Genomic DNA, 8374 nt, shown 5'->3' on the forward strand with positions numbered 1-8374 from the left:
TTTTTTTTTTTTTTGGCTATTAAGTAGAAAAAGAAAAAGAGTATTTATAGTACACTATCTTTCCTATAAGAAATAGGTGGATATAGGAAAATACATAGATATTGCTTCTAAGTGCAAAGAAATCTCAGGAAGCCTGAACCAGAAACTAAAGACACTGGTTACCTATGGGGATGAATGAAAAAGAAGTGGAAAAAACAAGGGAAAATAGGAACAGGGTAGCAGGAATGAGGAGGGAATAATATTTCTGTGAGTACATCTTTTTGTACAGATCTGACTCTTAGAATCATATTATTATTTTACATACCCAAAAAGAAATCAAACAATTTAAAGCAATAAGGTTGTGATGGGAACCCAAAATGGAATACAATGCTAACAAAGGAACCTACTGTGTAACAAATGGACAACACAGTCACACTGAGAAAAAAAAGAAGTAATAAAGTAAAAACTGACAGAGGATATTTCTACATATGTATTTATATGTGCTGCAAATACATTTATGAATATATTAGAGCTATCATGTGACAAAGTTATGAAATCATTGCAGACATAACCAAACGCCTTGAGGGAATGTGTTGCTGATTCTGTGGACTCAGTACTATAGTTATGGGGAACATCCAAGTCGACTGACATAGCATAATCCACAAAGATGTTCTACATACTACTTTGGTGAGTAGCTACTGGGGTCTTAAAAGCTTGTAAACGACCATCTAAGGTGTAAATGTTTGTCTCTCCTTGTCTGGAGCAAACAAGAGTGAAGAAAATCAGACACATTTAACAATTAGTCCAAAGGACTAGAGGACATTGGAAGCTCAGCATCCATGGCCATGAGACCAGAAGAACAAAATGGTGCCCAACCACTCTGAAAGGGACCACAATAGGAGATCTTGGCTAGATTGAGAGAAAAATATGGAACAAACAATAAAAAACAGCAGGCTTACTATCCTGATAGAGACTGATGGTAACCCTGAGACTGTGGTTCTTAGTCACCCTTGAATCCTGGAACTGAACTCACCACCATGGCTCAACTTTAAGCCAAACAACAGTTAGACCTATAAGGTGAACAATTACACCAGGGAGGTATGCATCCCTCAGAACAATCAAGCATATGAGATTGAAAGGGCAGCATTTGCATAGGGATAAAGCTCAGATGGCAGGAAGGGATAGGAAGAAAGGACAATGGAAAAGGTAAACACAGGGAGGAAGTAGGAAGAGTGCTTTTATGTTGTGGGGATTACAATCAATTACATGAATTGTTGAATAGAAAACCATTTTACCCTATCAACTTTCACTCATGACAACAAAAAAATTTTCAAAAAAAGAAAAACAGTATCTTGATTGGATACTTTGAAGCTAAAGACAAAAAGAACTGTACAGGAATGCTGTAATCTAATGAGTAAAGTATGGTGGCAATTCTGCATATACTGGAATTTAATAAATAAGCAATTGCTAATTAGATAATGAGAGTCAGTTTACCCTGTTGGAGAAGGAAGTTAGGGGGGAGGCTAAAATGAACCCTGTGGTTTTGGTGTGGATTCAGAGGTTTCAGGATACACTCATTGTTTTTAAAGTATATATGGATATATAAATATATATATGGGCAGTGATCTGTTTATAAAAATTCAGATCAAGGATATTTTCTGATGAATTTATATGAGCTAGAAATAGTAAAGACAAACCATGAAATATCAATGAACTTTCAGTGAACAATCAATATTAGAGGCTGATTCATTTTTTAGCAGCTCACATTTCCTCTGATACAACTGATACAAAACATCCCTGCCCAATTCTATACTGTCTCATTTAAAACTCATGTATACTATACATACATATATTTTCTACATCTGTCTGCTGAGAGGACCCAGGAACATTGACGTCTAGCTCCCAGATGTTGGTTTCTCCAAGCACTGCTCTTTGGAGAAGGAGTTGATTCCTGAGCTGGAGCATGGAAAAATACAAAATGAGCTTGGAACATCTTGTGGTATAGGAAAGTAAGGAAATGCTCAAAAAAAAAAAAAAAAAAAAAAAAGATGGAGCAGGGCTTGCTGAAAGAACATATCAGCCATCCTGAAGGAGCAGCTAATGGCCCAAGCTGGAACAGTTTTCACAACAAAATAAGTAATAATAATATGAGATTTTAAACCTGACCAATACAATAAATACCCATGAGTCCACACTGACAAAAATTATGAATCTAATAAAGAATCCTAAGGCTACATTGTTGAATGTTCCTATCTTGAGTAGAACAGTCTTATCTCCCATGATGTATTTTATGGTGTTTCATTTGAGTATTCTCCATGGAGCTCAGCTTGCATTTTTAACATAGCAGGTGTTCAATATTTATTAGTGAACAAAAAAGGGCATTTATAAACTTGGACTTGTAGGGGAAATAGTAAGGAAGCTTATTTGCTTGAGATCTGATCTCAGATATTTTCACTTCCCCCTCCCCCTTTTCAAGTTAAAGTAGTGGCACCTTTATAAAATGCAGAAATCCTAGTGTATTTTCTGACAGATTATACATAATTGTGGTAAAAAATATTACTATGAAATATTACAAGCAATATCAATGAACATTCAGTAAATGATCAGTTTTAGGGGCTGCTTCACTTTAAGGTGCTGACGTTTCCTCTGATGGTACTGATACAAAACAGCCTGATAAATGCTGTACTGTCTCGTTTAAAAATCTTACCATTGTTTTTAAAATGTATCCTAAAGGATTTATTCCTTTGCCCTTGCATGGATTATCTGACTGCAATGGCCACCTCACTTCACAAGGCCTGGATTGAACTCCACAGGACTGTGAAAGATTAGAGACACACTATCTCTGAAAACCACACAGGCAGCAGTATAAAAGCTCTCAAAATAGTGCCTTCCAAAGTCTCTTGTCTCCTACAGTTAGTTCTTCATCTTTCTGTCATCAGATAGGAGTGAATACTGCAGATACCACCTCTGGGGGGATTTCTGTGGAACACCTTTCAAATACATACATACTGGCTAGACTCCTTTCTGAGAGGAATATGTGAAGTCAACATCTGGAGAGATATGATACGCGAAAGCTCACCTTTTGAAATTAGATGAGTAGAAGACTCTTCAAGTTTCCTTGTTGGTGAAGGCCATAAGGTATTGATTGGCCAGAATACTTTGATTTTGTCAGTTTCAGGTGGTATTGGGTTTTATAAATGTAACTTGGAAAAAATTTTTCCACAACTTCAAGGGATAATGCATTTTCCTTTGTGAAATAGCCCAATACTTTCAAACAGTGATAAATCATCTGAGAGCATTAGCAGGTTTGGAAAGTAACGTTTATTAGCTAACACAGCCATTTCTTTTCCCACCCAGATTTCCTCTCAAAGAAAATTTATAGCCATGTCTCTGACAGAAACACTCCCATAACACAACTGGATCGAACATATAGTCAATCCATTGGTTTCCCTGTCTTAATAACTAAATTGAATTGACTAGATAGTGAAGAAATCTTTTAAGTTGCCTGGAGAAAACAAAAACAATTAGTCCAGAAACCATCTGACCCAGTGACCACACAAAAACATGTGGCCTGTGAACTGTGCAGACTCACTTTCTGTCTTTTTTGACCCATCTGATTTGGAATACTATTTTGTTTTATTCTCTTTCCCTGAGAAGGTAACTGTTTTAATGACAACCAAATGCTTTATTACTCTGAAAGTTTTTGTACCTTCTTTTGATCCGGATTCTGGGTCACTAGATTCAGGAGTTTCTAACTCTTCTTGCAAAATAAAAATAAAAATAATATATTCCTTTTAGGTTGGGGAAAAATGCAGAAGCAATTCCTAATTACTTCTCATTCTAGCATAGCCTTCTGCCTAAGCCTTATTACTTTATCTAATCATATATATTTTGTATAATATATAATTTGAAACTCTGTTCCTGGCAATAGGAAAATTTCTGAAGATTCAGGGAATCAAAGAATGTATCTCTTAGATATTTCTATTTCAGAGAAAGAATTAAAGAACATTTTGTTTATTACTGAATAAACCAAGAAGACCTTTTAAATCAGTTACCTTTTAAAATCAGTTACACCTGGTCCTTAAACCAGGTGTAATTGCAAGTATGACTCCATTTTTGATGTCTGGCTCGATGGCAGTAAGTTTTTTGGTTTTGGCGTCTCACAGGTTTCAAGCTCCATTCCTCTCTCTTCCCTTTTTCCCCCATGGACCTTCATCCTTTTCTTCCTTCTACCCTCTACTCACCCCATCCCCTCTTCCCTGGTTAAAATAGTTAATATGGCCCATTGTAGGTTAAAACAAGAACTATAAGAGTTAAGACCCTTCATATAAGTCACATCAAAGTTAGGAGTCATTGTTCCAATTACAGGCATACCTGGGAGATAGTGCAGGTTCGGTTCCAGACAACTGCTATAAAGCAAATATCACAACAAAGCAAGTCACATGAAATTTTTTGTTGCCCAGTGCTTATAAATGCTATGTTTACACTATACTGTAGTCTATTAAGACATTTGGCTGCTAATCAGAAGGTCTGTGGTTCAAACCCACCAGCTGGTCCATGGGAAGAAGATACAGCAATCTACTCCTATAACAATTTACAGCTTTGGAAACACAATAGGTGTTGCTATGATTTGGATTTGACTCAATGACAGTGGATTTGGTTTGGGTTTTGGTAGTCTATTAAGTGTGCAATGAAAATACTTAAACTCATTTCCATCAAGTCAATTCTGACTCATAGTGACCCCCACTGATTTTCCAAGGCTGTAAATCTTTACACAAGCAGACTTCCCCATCTTTCTTCCATGGAGAGGCTGGTGGGTTTGAACCATGGACACTCTGATTAGCTGACAAATCCCTTAACCACTACACCACTAGAGTTCCTAAATGTGCAATAGTATTACAAAAAAGTAAAATATTGTGAGAATTACCAAAATGTGATACAAAGACATGAAGTGAGCATATGTTGTTGGAAATATGGTATTGGTAGACTTGCTCGATGCAGGATTGCCACAAACTTCCAATTTGTAAAAACCCAGGATCTGTGAAATGCAATGAATTGAAGTGCAATGAAACAAAATATGCCTCTATTGCCTTCACTTTTAATAATCCAATTTAGCCAGGTTCAAACCTGAAGAAAATGAATGGTAACCTTAATGTGATGGTGCCGCCAGTGAAGGTCTCCCCATACCCAATCATATCCAATCAGCAACTGGAAAATCTTTTACTATTATAGGTTTGACTAATGCCTATTTCACTAGCCTCTCAGCCACAATTTGCCTTCACCTTTAAGGGACATGATATATCCTAGCTGGCTACCCATAGGGTATCTCAATAGTCTGGACTGCTGACAATCTTTGCAGACAAGAGCTCAACAGAAGACAACTTTCTCCAGGAACACAGGTATGACATCACACTGATTATTCTTTCCTCCCAGAAGAATCATTTGACACACTTATTCAGGACCTACAAATACAAAGAAGCTCTCTGCAAGAGTCAAAAGGTAGAAACATCCCAAATGTATACCAGCAGATACTCAAAGTATAAATTAAGGTACATGTGTCTCTGTACCTACCAAAGCAGCATGCAATGCCTCACCCAAACACTTCTTATTTCCTTTGAAGTTCTCAATGTTATTGATGGTAACAAAGAGTGGTGTGGTATTGCTGTGATGCTGGAAGCTATGCCATCAGTATTTCAAATACCAGCACTGTCATTCATGGTGGAAAGGTTTTAACAGAGCTTCCAGACTAAGAAAGACTAGGAAGAAAGCTCTGATGATCTATTTCCAAAAATTAGCCAGTGAAAATCCTATAGATCACAACAGAATATCATCCATATGGAGCTGGAAGATGAGCCCTCTAGTTAATACACACTGGCTGCAACAATGGACTCAGTCATGTCAATGATCATTAAGAAGACACAGGGCCAGGCAATGTCTGACTATAGGGTTTTGCATAGGGTCTTTATGAGTTGGAGCTGATTCTACAGCAATTAACAACAAAAACAAAGATGTCCACATTCTACATGGTAAGGGACACTGCAAATGTGATTAAATTAAGGATCTCGAGATGGAGAGATTATCCTGTATTATCTAGGTTCTTCAAAGAGGCAGGCAAGAGAGTCAGAGTCAGGGAAGGAGATGTGATGATAGACACAGAGATCAGAGAGTCAGGGAGAGATTTGACAATACTACGCTGCTGGCTTTGAAAATGGAGGAATGAGACTATGAGCCACGGAATGCAGGTGACCTCTACTAGCTGGAATGGCAAGGATACTGACTTTCCTCTAGAGCCTCTAGAGGGAACCAGCTCTGCTGACACCTTCTATTTTGCTCAATGAGATAGATTTTGGACTCCTGACTTCCAGAATTGTACAATAGCAATGTCTGTGATTGTAAGGCACTATATCTGTGGTTAGGAGCTCTGGTAGCATAGTGCCTAAGGCACTTGACTGCTAACCAGAAGGCTGGCGGTTCAAACCCACCAGCCACTCCTCGGAAGGAAGGTTGGGCAATCCTACTTCCGTAGTGATACTGCCTCGGAAACCCAAGGAGGGGTCGCTATGAGTCAGGGCTGACTCGACGGCAAATAACAACAACAACAACAACATATCTGTGGTTATTTGTTATAGCAGAAATGGGGGGGGGAAAGGGGGGCTCACTTCACTTCTCATAATACACCACATAGGCCTCTTGAAAGAGAATTTAATAGGACTTTTACCTCCCTTACCAACCTCAGGTGGCGGATCTCATACAGTGCCTTAATGGCTTTCGTAAATCAGTTCTAATTCAATTAAATGACACATAACACATTTCGATCACTGATCAAACATTAAAGGTGAATTTTAATGATGAGTTTGACTCCATTTTTGATGTTTAATGGCTGACGTTTTCTAATCCTCACTCATTTCTCTTCCACTCTTGTTCCAAATCAGAGCAAGCCTACTCCTTTGGGCTAGTGAGAAATCTCACTTTCCTACATAGCCTTTTCCTGATCATCCAGTCTTCAATTATAGAAATGTCTCCTTTTTCTGTGCTCCTTGGTGGTTCTTACTTGTACCATTCACTTGACAATTATTCATACATTCCCTTGTGGTATGTAAGTCTTTGGATTTTTTCTTTTCTTTCAATCTTACCTAAGATTTTAAACCTTACATCCCCATCCTGAATAAAAGCTCATTGGAGGCAAGGACTACATCTTAAATTTTGTTTTATCCTCCATATGACCTATTAGAGAGGCTTCAAACAGTAACTGCTTGATAAATATATGTGGAATGAGTAAATATTACTTAAATATCGGCCTATTGGATGCTTTCAAAAGTATACTTGAGCTTCAGAAACCCTCTGGTGAGTAACAGTGAGTGAGATTGCTACAGGCTATTAGTATTTAGAGAACATGCATTGTAGAGTTAATTCAATCCAAAATATATTTTTTGAAGTGTGCTATGTTCCAATTAGTGTGGTAGGTTTGGAGAATGCAAAGATCACTAAGATGTGGTCATAAACAACAACAATCTCACAATGTAATAGACAGGGACACAAATAGATGACATTATATAAGGCATGGTGCACATGGTGCACAGGATTCAGCATGGCTTTCAGACTGAGACAGACTAGGAAGAAGGAAGAGGCCATCCACTTCTCAAAGAATTGGCCAAGGAAAACAATACAAATAGCAGAGAAATACTGTCAGATACATTAGTGTGCAGCTTATGAATAGCTTGAAAACATTGTCCAATACGGAGGAGGAGGATGAGTCACTTAGGTTAGAAGGCTCTTAAAATACAACTGGGAAAGAGCTGCATCATCAGAGTAAAACCAGCCTTACTGATATGGATAAGGTAAAGCTTTTGAGACCTCCATTTGCTGATGTGGCATGACTTAAATTGAAGAGAAACAGCTGCAAATATCCATTAATAATCAGAATGTGGAATGTATGAAGTATGAATCTAGGAAGATTGGAAGTTGTGAAAAAATGAAATGGAATGCATAAATCTTGATATCCTAGGCATCAGTGAACTGAAATGGATTGGTTTTAGCTATTCTTAATCAGATAACCAACCATATGATCTACTATGCCAAGAATGACGATTGAAGAGGAATGGCATGACATTCATCATCAAAAAGGATGTTTCAAGATCTGTCTTGAAGTACAGTGCTGTCAGTGATAGGATATTATCCATACACCCACAAGGAAGACCAGTTAATATGACCATTATTTAAACTTATGCACCAACCACCAAAGCCATAGATAATGAAATTGAAGATTTTTATCAACTTCTGCAATCTAAAATTGACCAAACATGCAATCAGGATGTGCTAATTATCACTGGTGACTGGAATGCAAAAGTTGGAAACAAAGAAGAATCACCAGTAGTTGGAAAATTTGGCCTTGGTG

The sequence above is a fragment of the Orycteropus afer genome, unplaced genomic scaffold (assembly GCF_000298275.1).
Source record: "Orycteropus afer afer isolate SDZICR_OR568_19922 unplaced genomic scaffold, OryAfe1.0 scaffold00045, whole genome shotgun sequence".
Lineage (NCBI taxonomy): Eukaryota > Metazoa > Chordata > Mammalia > Tubulidentata > Orycteropodidae > Orycteropus > Orycteropus afer.